Source organism: Coenobita brevimanus, chromosome 33 (assembly GCF_032717465.1).
Source record: "Coenobita brevimanus isolate Jiangsu-jjx chromosome 33, ASM3271746v2, whole genome shotgun sequence".
Lineage (NCBI taxonomy): Eukaryota > Metazoa > Arthropoda > Malacostraca > Decapoda > Coenobitidae > Coenobita > Coenobita brevimanus.
The window spans coordinates 29210198-29223424 of NC_136986.1; the positions used below are offsets into that span (position 1 = coordinate 29210198).

General features: G+C 41.2%; 1 pseudogene; it reads right to left on the reverse strand.

The window, feature by feature from the left end:
• Window positions 1–790: 790 nt before the first annotated feature.
• LOC145395844 (uncharacterized) lies at window positions 791–12795 on the reverse strand (annotated as a pseudogene).
• Window positions 12796–13227: the final 432 nt, after the last annotated feature.

The window sequence follows — 13227 nt, forward strand, 5'->3', positions numbered from 1 at the left end:
TGTTTGTTTGTCCGTCCATCCGTCGGTCTGTCTGTTAACAACTTAAAATACAAAAATAAACTGCTGGTGCGACTTTGACGAAAATTACAGAGATGATGGGCTATGACCTTCTCATCACCTGATTAATGTTTGGACCAAATTGGGCCAAAGCCCTGGCTGTAGCCTTAAAAAAAAAAAAAAAAAAAAAAAAAAAAAAAAAAAACTCATTACATCAGGCAGGCCACCCCCCAGTTAGCAATAGGGGAGTCAATGTCAGATGGGTCAGGCATAAAATTTCAATTGGGCATAAAATAGTCAATTTTCACCTGAATTACTACAAAATTTATATGTGACATTTTTGAATAGATATCTTGTTGTGTTTATACGTCGGCACTAAAATGACTGCCGGGGACGGTTTTGCTGTGCTCTCCACCGCTTTCTATATTTTCACTAGTATATCACTTAGAGTAGGGTCTATTATGGTATGTTATGGAGGTAGCCTATATCCATGTTAGATACATTATACTAAGATATACTAATCTCTTTAGTGCTATGATGTGTTAAATTTATATCATGGTTCTGTAGTTGATTTAATTACTCTTTGGGGAAAAATTCTGACATGGAGAATTAGTTCATTAAGAGTTTCTTCTTTCCCTAAGATTAACAATGTTTTCTGAAGGCAGCGAGAATCCGCTGAAAAATAATGTCACCAGACTGAAACAAATAAGTTTTCATATGAAAAATAAATCGCCACGTGAAAGGTGCTAAATCCCTAGTCTCCCGAGAGTACAGAGGAACAATATAAATTCTTCTAAAATCTTGGAGTCAGGTAAAAGCCATTAACAGGATGTCCACCGTTGCCTTTGATGAGTCCATTTCTGTTGCCATTCACACTATTGGTAAAGCCATTACCGTTAATACCGTTAGTGAAACCGTTAACGCCAGTGGTGATACCGCTGCCATTGACACCGTTGATGAAACCATTGCCATTAACGCCGTTAATACCCTTGATGTAGCCATTCCCATTAACACCGTTGATAAAACCGTTGCCTTTTCGGTTGCCGCCGTTGGTGAAGCCATTTCCGCTGACTGCATTAGTGTACCCATTACCATTATCTCCGTTTGTGTATCCGTTAACGATGTCGTTAGCTTTGGCATTAAAACCATTGATGTAACTATTGCCATTTACACCATTGACACCATTGCCATTTACACCGTTGACCCCGTTGCAATTTACATCGTTGACACCGTTGCCATTTGGACCATTGACATAACCATAACCATTTACACCGTTGACACCGTTGACATTTACACCATTGACGTAACCATTGCCATTTACACCGTTGACACCGTTGACACTTACACCATAGACACCGTTAACACCGTTGCCATTAACACCGTTGAAGCCCTTGCCATTTACACCGTTGACACCGTTGCCATTTACACAGCTGACGAAACCGTTGTCATTTACATCGTTGATGCCGTTACCATTAAGTGAGCATGAGTATCCATTACCTATGCCGTTAACAATACCGTTGACACCGTTGATACCGTTAACGACACCAATGTTGGCGTTGAGACCGTAGAAGCTTGGGGCAGTGGCGCAGTCGAAGTTGTACCACCAGTCACATACTGTACAAAGTACTGTTGGCTGAAAACAGTACCGTTGGGACAGAGGAAGGAGTTCATGCGTCCGTCGGCTTGGCAGATGTGGAAGACCTGGGGAAGCAAGAACAGGGGTTGCAGCTGTAGTTATTGTTGTAGCCACAGGTTCATTTGAAACATCAACCTGGTGGACAGTAAGTGAAGTTTCCCTCAATCTCCAGTCTATCATTCTCCCATCGTGGGATAGAGAGGAATGTGAGAAACGTTTGTATAATCGAACATATTACATCGGTGCAACCACGTGAAGGCGTCCTTCTCCAGCAGCACCAGAAGAGGAGTAAAGAGACCACGTTTAACAGAGCAAAACCTGGAGAAATGGTAGTTTTTAAAAACCTTGGGTATTAAATAAGTGTAATTAGCTGACTTAAAATGGCTAGAGTACAGAGATGCGCTTAACTGGGAAAGGATAAAAGGCCTCTCGGAAGTAAAAGTAGGTTACAAAGAGTTTGTAAATGAAGCAAAACCGATAGAAATTGGGACTGATTAAATTATATGGGGTAAAAGAGCTGGGTAAAAGAGATCTGGAATAATACAGCAATACGGCAAGGGTAGATAGACTTGACATAACAGAGCAAAAAGGATTTGGGTAACTATGACAAAACATGTGAAAATGAGGAATGATTATAAAAACGGGGAAGTTGAAGTGGAGTAAAGAGTACTGGGGCAAAAAAGAGAAAGGTTGAAGAAAATGGTTACAAATCAAAAGATTTTGAGTAGAGGAGGAGAGATACAGAGATCAGGATAAACAGGAAAGATATTGGGAAATTGGTAAGAATTAAAAGACCATGGCTAATGAGATGAGAGTAGAAACCTGGGAAAGTAGAATACGGCTATACCGACAAAAGTAAATAGGATAAAACTTGGGAAAATGGTGAAGAAATATAAGATCCTGGGTAGTAAGGCAAGAATAAGCAGACCTGGAGTAACAGGCAAGACATGGGATATATATCTCTACTCACTGACATCAAGCCAATACGAAATAAGCATACAAGTCTAAGACAGTAGACATAAAGGCCTTTGCCAAGAAACAAAAGATTTATCTTTACCTGAAAACCAGCAAAGGGAGAGGCGTCAGTATAAGGCTTTCGGGTACTGTGTACTGATGTAGGTGAACCCAGAGTAGTGAATGGTGTAGGTATTTCGTATAAAGATCTTAAACAGTAAATACAGTGCCACGAAGCAATATTAAACAGTGTATTCCCACATAACTTCCAGTCTCAGGAGCAGTGCCGGAATAGTATCCAGGAAATTGTAAGGTATATTTACTGAGCCCGGAGCACTGAACTAAACAAACATAACTGTTATAAAAACCTTAGAGGGTAGATACAGCACCAGGACATATTATGTCACAGTCTATTCTCACCTGACATCCAGCCTCAGGAGCGGTGTCGGCATAGTATCCGGGGTACTGTGTGTTGGCGCAGAAGAAGCCAGTCAGGGGCACAGAGGCGAGGATAGGGTAGTCCACACCTGCAACGCCATCCCCACCGATTGCAGAACTCAACGCTGTGATGGGGTCCAGGAAACCGTTGATGCCATTACCACTGAAGCCGTTAAAAATTTCTCTGCCGTTGCCAAGGCCATTGATTCCGTTAATGCCCTTGATGCTTTTCCCATTGACTCCGTTGATACCCGTGACTCTGTTGCCGTTAATTCCATTGACGCCATTGTACCCATTACTGTTGATGTCACTGATGCCGTTGACTCCACTGCCGTTGATTTCGTTTATTCAATTACCATTGATAGCCCTATTTCCACTATAGCCAGTTCCTCCGTTGTAACCGTTTCTCCCGTTACCGTTGAAACTGTTACCATTCGCGCTGTTACCATTAAATCCATTACCGTTGACTGAATTACCGTTGACCCCGTTTCTCCTTCCATATCCACCGTTGGAGCCGTTAGTGTGAGCCAAATAATGGAGGTTGATGGCAACAGCACTGGCCACTGAGACTGAGGAAGAAGAAACAATTCATCACTGTCATCATCATCACCTTCTTTTTCTTCCTCCTCCTCCTACTCCTTCTCCTCCACCTCCTCCTAGTCATCATCATCATCATCATCATTATCGTCATCCTTCTCCTCATCTTCGTCATCTTCCTCTTCCTTCTCCTCCTCCTCCACCTTCTCTTCGTCATCATCATCATCTTCATCATCACCAATATAATCTCTGGTATAGGTGATGTCGTAGCACTTCTTCCTCAGCGATTTATTTCGGATATTGCACCTCAACATACTCGTCTGTGCTCTTTATATTTTCCTTCGAGTTTCTTGTCAGCCCAGGTTCATCTGAAATTTGAACCCGGTGGGCTGCAGGCTTAAAGTTGCCCTTTTCCTACAGTCCGTCATCCTCCTTTCAGGGGATAGGGAGGGAAATTGGGGACGCTTGCATAACTGGGCAGTGGAGTTACCCTATTACATCAGTGCCACCACATGAAGGCGCCCTCACCATCAGTAACGTACTAGAGAATCATAAGGTGGAACACTGACAATAAAACTCGAAGAGTTGGATGTTTCTAACGCCCCAGATTTGCGGGAAGTGGTTTATTACCTAATTCCTGTCCGTCATTATACATGGAATATGATGATCAGAGAATATATAAGGCTAGTCCTACTGGTTAAGTGTTTCTCTATATGACTGTGGATCCCTCGTACCCCATTTATGGGAGGGGGGGAGGAGTGGTGATGTTTCTCCTGCTTCTTTTCCAAACATTTGAATTTATTTATTGTATTTATCTCTTATTCATACCTATTGTTGTGAAAATATAATGGTTAAAAAAAGAGCACAAGTGTCAGTATTATAGGAAAGAGCAATATTAATATCAAGTGTTCCCAAATTAAAGAAAATAATGAGAAACTGATTACACTCCATTTCACAAAGTTTGGCACCGTCAGTTTTGTCCTCAACGTGTTTTTTTTTTTGTGTTTTTTTTTTTTTTTGTGATCGACTATGGGCATAGGCTTCACAGCCTGCTTTCAAGGCCCAGTAGTCCTCCTACGTACCGTACACCTCTACATGTCACCACCTCGACGCTAACACCCACCGTCCATACTGAATACATGCTAGGGCTGCCTCATACAGGACTGGTGTATTGGTATTAGCAGGGGCATTTTTACGACATGACGGCGGTTCTTCTTGTAGATCAGTAAAGTCTGATATTTAGGAAATTCATATCCTTAAACTGTTCCCTGCCCCAGCAAGATTTGAACCCGGGTCTGTTAGGACTGCAGGCCAACTCTCTTCTCATTGAGCCACCGCCTCCCCCCTCCTCCGCCTGTGGTGTTGATGTAAATCCATTTCAGTACGTTAACCTCTATTTATTACCTTGAGAACCATTGTAATAAGGCAATACAAAATGGTATATCCAGTACTGAGGACCTTTTCCGGTGCTACAGGTGTTGAGGGAATCACTGATGGTGCAAGGCTTGGTGAACTTAAGTATAGGTAAAGAAATATTGAACTCGGTTTGAACGATCCTCTCCCACGATAAATTTGAGAAATCAGAAATTACCCGCACTTCACCAGAACAATGCGGCAGGAGTAAGACAGGTAATGTATAGTAAAGGTGAAAAAATGCAGGAAAATATACCAGAAGTCCTGCCTTTATGCTGGAGTAAGAGTTACCAAGGATGACTTGATGAATGTGAGAGAAGGAAGACCAAAAGACAGACCACGAGACAACGGTGACGAGAATGTGTGGATGATGATCGTGAATTGGGGATAATTGGTTTAAACTCCCGTTTGTCTTTCATTGGCAGACATTACGTCACACTGTTAATTACTTGTCTATATCTCTCAGACACTATTTGTTTAACTCCAGCTAGTCTATCAGTGGCAGAAACTGTTTGATAGGTTATTGTTTTTTCTGTCTGCTTTTTCGGACAATTTGCTTTAACTCCAGCTTGTCTTACGGTCGCAGACATTACTCGAAACTCTTTCATTTTTGTGCCTCTGCTACCTTGTATTTACTTTCTTGTGTCTGTCATTACCAAACAATTTGATATAACTCATATTTATATTACTTGACACGCGCTATTTATTTTTTGTGTCTTTTCAGAAATTATTCGGGTTTACTTGCGCTTGTGTTTCAGTAATGAACGTAACGTGATGCTTTTTTCTCTCTCTCTCTCTCTCTCTCTCTCTCTCTCTCTCTACCGTGAACTCTGGTAATGATAGCCTAGAATATGCCTGGTACCAATAGAAGACAGTTGTCATGACAATTTCTGAAAGGAACGACACGCCATGATAGACCCAATAACAGAGAGAGAGAGAGAGAGAGAGAGAGTCAGAGAGAGGGAGAGAGAGAGAGAGAGAGACGGACAGACAGACAGACAGACAAACAGATTTAATGCTCTGCTTTTGCCAGGCTTAAATATTTTTGTCGCGATTTGTCCACAATTTGACTCTTTTGGGGATATATCCTGGTATAAATAGAAGGCAATTTTCATGACAATTTCAAAATATGACATACCACGATTGGTTTAATAGCTAAGAAAAAAGTCAAAGTTTTTGACTGAGAAGAAAGTAATTTTTCCATTGAGAGGAAAGCAAATTTTTGGCTGAGAAGAAAGCAAAATTTTAGTCCAGAAGAGAGCAAAAATTCTCGGTTGAGAATAAAGCAAACTTTTGGTTGAGAAGAGAGTAAATTTTTGACTGAGAAGAAAGTATATTTTAGACAGAGAAGAGAAACAAATTTTTGGTTAAGAGGATGTGATTTTTTTTTTTTTTTTTATCGAAGAAAATTATTGACTGAGAAGAGAGTACATTTTTGATTGAGAAATGCGAAATTTTTGCTCACAAAACGGATTTTTGGATGAGAAGAAAAGTAAATTTTAGTTGAGAAGAATACACATTATTGGTTGAAAAAAGAAAGAAGACTTTGGCTGAGATGAAAGCAAATTTTCGGCAGAGAAGAGAGCACATTTTTGGTTGAAAAAAAAACAATATTTTGTTTTTTTAATTAAGAAGCGAGCAAATTTTTCGTTGAGAAGAAAGCAATTTTTGGCCAAAAAACAAGTATGTTTTTGGTATGCCTTATGGAACAAGAATTTACACATGAAACTTTGGGCAGAAGTAGTGTGCTCTCGCTCGCTTTGGTTGCTCAAAAAAGAAAAAGAAAATCTGATATCTCACCGGCCAAGAGTAGCAGTTGCGCTCGAATCCTCATCCTCTCAGCTCTTATTGGACCTACGAATCTGATAACTGAAAATTAATGAAGGACTCTTATGGAAATACTTTTAAAAATTGTTGATAGTTTTCTGCTAGTTTTGTCTACGTTAGTCCAGGTTCAATCAGAGACCTATGTATGTTGACTATGAATGCTGAGAGGAAAAGTATTGTCCTAAATATTGTGATGAGCGCTATCTGGATTTCTATGTGAAGGAGTATGCTCAAGTGACTAAATGCACGGGGAAAATATGCTGTAAATGCTGAGGGGAATAATTATGTTATCTAATGTTGAGAGGATGAGAGTTGTCCGTATGCTGTTGTGGGTAGCTGGAGGCAGGAAAATGATTCCTGAGATGGTTGTCAAGGCGGGAGAGTGACAGGAATGATTCTGAGGAGTGAACCGAGCATCTTATATACATGGAGGGAGATGCTGGTTCGTCTGGAAGGGGTTCAAGGCCACGCCAAGACGGCCGGTACGAGGAAGGAAACCACAAGATGATAGTTATACCTTCGTCTTCTCTTTCTTCTTCCACCTCCTCCTTCTTCTTCTTCCCCTGCTCCTCCTCCTCCGTGACCTATATTGAGCAAGCACTTTGAGAGAAGGTAGTAAGGCAAACTCTTACACTTTTAACACTTTAGTAGGTAGGGAGTTCAGTAAATAAGCAGACATTTCAGCAGACACATCGTTCCAGCAGGCAGGTATTTCAGTAGGTACGCCACCAATGGAATGGACTCCCTCCACTTCTGACATGTCTTCACTGCTTTCCTTCTCCTCCTTAGAATACTACTACTCAGTACTTGAGGAAACTTTCCTCACTAAAGAAATTGGTGTTCATAACCCTCTTCCTTCTTCTATCACATTCGATCTCTTCCACATCATTCCTTTTCCTTTTTGGTACAATAATTCCTTGTTACAGGCCTCTGTTTCCTCGGAGTACTTCCTTCTATCCCATCATCATGTCTCTGTTGCTGTCAAATCCTCCAGTAATCTCAGCAGGTGTGTTTAACTCTCGACTTTTTTCTCCTTGTCTCCTGACAATCTTTCCCTGTAGCGCTGTTCCCTGTGAATCTGCCTTGTTTGGTAATTTCTCAGTACAATATCTCCGTTCTGTAGTTCCAGCCTCCAAGCTTCCAGTACATTATGCCCGCCTGAACCACATCCGATATTTCTTCTTTAGTGCCCCTATCTCTATTAGTATTATTTGTCCTGGAATTCCTGTTCGTTCAGTGTCTATAAAGCCCATGGTTATTGTACTGTAAAATCAGACTACTGGTACGTGGGAGCACCCATCATCCACCCACTTCGTGTGGTGATACCCTGTTTTGGGGGGGTAACCCCCCATTGAGTGACAAGCCTAATGATTTCCTGTTAACCAGGAAATCATTTACTTATCTGGGTGGTAACTTTATGACAAAGCAACACATGTTCCCAACGTGAAAAGAAGTGAGTTGGCGGAGGTGTAGTGCCCGTCCCTGGAAAACAACTAACTAAAAATATGAACGTCAAGCCTCGATCCAGGACTGACCAAAAGATGACGGCTAAGGACCGAGCAAAGGACTTGGTACGGATAGCTACTTCGAATGAATGGGGTGCGAATGATTAGGTGAAAGAGAGAGAGATTGTACAGGTGCTTGAGGGCTTGTAAGTGGATGTATGTGGACTAACTGAAAATAAATGGTGAGGTGAGAGTGTGAGAGAATGTGAGTATGAATGGGGTATATGTGCAGGAGTAGGTGAGAATGAGAGGGCAAAAGAAGGAGTGTGTACTCTTGTGAGTAACAGATGGAAGGAAAACAAAAGAGAGTATGGATCAGTTGGCTCAAGGATTGTGAGAAAGGTGAACTACATATGTGAGTGATTACGTGTGTGTATGCGCCAACGCAAGATCGTGTAAGCAGAGTGAGAGAAGGGTTCTGGACAAATGTGGAAGCGTGCTTAGAAAAGTTTCAAATGAATGAGAGAGTGTTATTGATTGGAGATTTGGATGGAATAGTAGGGAATGTTAAGGTGGATGGAGTAGTTGGTGAATGGGGTGTGCCTACAGAGATGGATGAGAATGGCAGCGTCTTTGTGGACATTTGTGCCGAGAGGGGGTTGGTGATACCTAATACCCTCTTGAAGCACAAAATGATCCACAGAAATACATGGCGAGTGATGAGAAGGGTGGATGGTGAACTGAATGAATAGAAGGCAGTGATTGATTATGTGTGTCTGGATGAAAGGATGAAAAGGTGTGTGATGGATGCAAGGGTATATAGAGGTTGAGGGAGTGGAATTTCAGACCAACACTTGGTAGTGGTCAGAATCAGTGCCCGAACAAAATGGAGAAATAGAAGAAGAGTAGGACAGGAGGAAGTAGTTCTTACAAGGAGGGTAGATATGTTACAAGACGATGGAAAAAAGTCAGAAAATAAGAAGGAAGTGGAGGAGCGATTGGGTAAGTTTAGATTGGAGCAGATGGGGAACGTGGAAGGCGTGTGTAAGATATTCACGGAAGAAATCTGTGCAACATGTGAGGTGGTGTGTGGGATGAAGAGAAGAAGGAAGGGCATGCAAGGAACAACATGGTGGGCTAAAGAGGTGAGAGAGGCTGTGGCACAAAAGAAGAAAGCATATAGTGAGTGGATGAGAAATTGGGGTGTGGAAGAATTTGAGAGACAGAAGAGAGAGTTATATGTAGAGAGGAAGAGAGAGGTGAAAAGATTAATGAGAGAGAGTAAGAAGAGAGTGGATGAGGAATTTGGAAGGAATTTGAGTGTAAAGTGGAGGGACTATAAGAAAATGTTCCAGAAAGAGGTAAAGAGAGTTAGACAAAGTACCAAAGAAGTAAGTTGGGGAGTGAAAGATAAAAATGGTAGGTTACTAGTGGAGAAGGGAGAAAAAGTGAGCAGATGGAGAGAACACTTCAAAGAATTGTCGAATATAGAGAATAATGTAATGCAAGTATAAGTGGCTGGGGAATGGCTGGGAGAAGGAAGGACTTGAGAAGAGAGGAAGAAATCAATAGGATGAAAGTTGTGGATGCAAAGAAAGTTAATATTTGGAAAGGCACAGGAATTGAAGAAGTGTGTGGTGAAATGCTGAAGCATGGGGGAGAGATAGTAGTAGAATGGATGTGAAAGATGTGAAGATTGGCCTGCAAGGAAGGTAGAGTCCTGGAGGATTGGAAGTCAGGTATGAATGTTCCCATGTACAAAGGAAAATAGGAAAAAGAAGTGTGTGGTAATCAAAGAGACATTTGCCTTCTTAGTGTAATAGGAAAAGTATATGGCAGGATACTTATTGACAGAGTTAGGGAAATAACAGAGGAAATAGTTGGAGAAGAACAAGGAGGTTTTAGGAAGGGAAGAGGTTGTGTAGATCAGGCACTCATTCTTAGATCCTTAATGCAAAAGTTTCTAGAGAAGGGAAAGAAGTTGTATGCAGCCTTAATGGATCTGGGGAAAGCATATGACAGGGTCGATAGACAAGGATTGTGGAAAGTATTAAGAATATATGGAGTAGTTGGGAAGTTGTTGAATGCCGTGAGGACAATATATCAGGGTGCCAAGGCTGCAGTGCGTGTAGATGGTGAGCTGAGTGAATTTTTCTACTTGAAGATTGGATTGAAACAAGGATGTGTCATGTCTCCATGGCTGATCAATCTGTATAATTATGGATGGTGTTATAAAAGAGATGCTAGGTACGCCAGTGGATGTTGGAGTGGCTCTAGTGAGAGAGGGGAGTGTTTGGAAACTCCCTGTACTGTTGTTTGCAGATGATACTATGTTCTTAAGTGAAGACGAAGGGGAGCTGCAAGACTTGGTGGGTGAGTTTGGGAGAGTGTTTAAGTAACGGAACCTTAAGGTGAATGTAGGGAAGAGTAAAATTATGGTCTTCAAGAGAGGTGAAGTTAATGAATGTACAGTGGTACTGGATGGGGAAGAAATGAAGAATGTGAGTGGATTTAAGTACTTGGCTAGTGTGATGAGTAAGGATTGAAATTTAGAGGGTGAAGTACTTGAAAGGGTGCGCAGAGAAGAAAGGTTGCTTGCTCCTTGAAAGCAGTGATAAGAAACATGGAAATGAACATCGAAGTGAAAAAGCTACAACACGACAGTATTGTTATACCAACTCTAAAGTATGGAAGTGAAGCTTGGACGTTGTTGGAAGGACAAAAGTCAAGAGTGAGCAGTGGAAATGAGTTATTTGAGAGGAGCATGTGAAGTCACATGGAGAGACAGGCTGACATATGAGGAAGTGAAAGAGCGGTGTGATGTGGATATGGATGTGATAGGAAGCGTTAGGAGAAACACATTAAGGTGGTTTGCCCATGTGGAGAGGGTGGAGAGTGAGAGACTGATGAGCAGAGTGTATGTGAATAAAGTGGACGGAGGGAGAGGGAGGGGGAGGCCGAAGATGAGATGGAGGAATGGAGTAGAGAGGTATATGAGAGAGAGAGGTGTGAGCTGGGAGCAGGGCAGTGAAATAGTGGGGGACAGAGCAACATGGAGGCGATTTGTTTGTGGCCACCCCATACGGGATTAAGGCATCTGGCAACAGAGTGATAGACAGAAAATCAGAATCTGTGGTTGCTTATCCTACTCATCATCACTTTGCACTTCGCTCCCACAAATATGAAATCTTTCAACCCATTAATGTGACATTCCGTCTGTTTGCTGACACTCTCTATTACATCAGACAACCTATGCGCGTTGGATTTTCTTAATGAAACTGATTTTGTTACAGATCGGTTTTCTTTGCCTGTTAACCGTTCATGAATACATATAATCTTTGTGTTTCCCCTATCGGCAATTTCTCTTATTCGATTTTTTGTTACTATTTGCATACTTTACGGAGGTGTTAAGTGAATGGACAAAAGACTTCATGAGATCCACATTGCAACAAGATTAGTGCGGCACCCACAAGACCTTGAAACTGGCAGTTCCTAGTGACACTCAGTGTGACTGCTGAAGGTGTAAAGATCATGTAACTTGGTACTCAAGGAATGACAATTGTAAATAAGTGGAAAGATGCCAATTCAGAATAAATAATGTAAGTTAAGTAATATGATAAAAACATATCAAGTGAACCAGTTCTAAGTGAGAATAGTAACAATGGAAAAAAAGAAGTAGAGGGTGATCCAGACATAAACTGTGAATTATGAATGAATAACATGAAGAAAGATACCGTAGAAATCAGAAAAGAAAACAAGGGAGTGGAAGTTAGTTAGTGACTAAGAGATATCGCTCTCAAAGACTGTTCTTGTGAAATCAACTATTGTGTAATCAACTACTATATGTTCATTATTCCACATATTACTATAGTTTTCAATACTAGCCCTTTAAAATGGACTTCAGCTGTGAACTGGTGAAGCAAAATAGACTATGTTGTTCCCACAAATACTATAATTATTGTTTACTCATTGAATTATTAAATGATTACCCTCAAACTTGACACCCAATAACAATTCTGCCGTTTCATTTCATTTTAACATGGCAATGTACTGTAAATATTGTATGTCATTCTTTCTTGGCTCCAGCTGCTTATAGCAGCATTCTGCAGTTTTTATTATTTTACTCCCCTGTAGAAAAAAAGCTAACTACAATATCTTCCATACCCCGTTACACCTTTGCTATATTACTCATTTATTTCTCGACCTCACAGTATAACTAAACTACTTATATAAACCTTGCTTCATTGTGTCAAGAGACACACTTTTCCATAGCGGAGGGGGAAATTTGTGATCACCCTTAGACCAGTAGTATGTAAGTGTTTTGAAGGGTTACGTAACCATTTTCCCTTACCTAAGGTCTAGCCACAGTCTGAATTCCGCTAACAGATTGTCTTGCAGAGAAACAGCAGGAGCGCACCGACTTTTGTGGGCAGATACAGAGGTTGTGTGTTAGGGGCAAGACCTATGCAGTAGTTGTGTAAATACATATCAGCAACATGGCACCGGACTTTGTATTTACTTACATTCCTTGAGTGGGGGACTTAACATCGTAAAGCAGGAAAATACAGTGTTGTACAGCGGGGTAATAAAGTATTGTACAGCTGGAAAATACATTACTGTACAGACGGGACATACAATATCATAAGGATGTACAGCAAGAAAATGCAATATCGTAAGAAATTACAGCAGGGAAATACGACATAGTTAGGAAATACAGCAAGGAAATACAATAGCTTTAGGCCCAGTAACCCTAAGCTCAGCAGTGACTGGGGTAAAAGTGTGAGTGTGGAGGTCTTTTTTCCTTTCTTTTTTTCTTTTTTTTCTGCTATTGACAGTGAAATTAATGTAGAAGCCAAGACACTGCTTACATAAGGTACCCTGCGGTGCTTTAAACGGCCGCCTTCACGTGGTAGCATTCATAAAACCTGGCTTGACTACCCGGACAAACGTCCTCCAATGCGCTTCGTATCCACCGGAAAA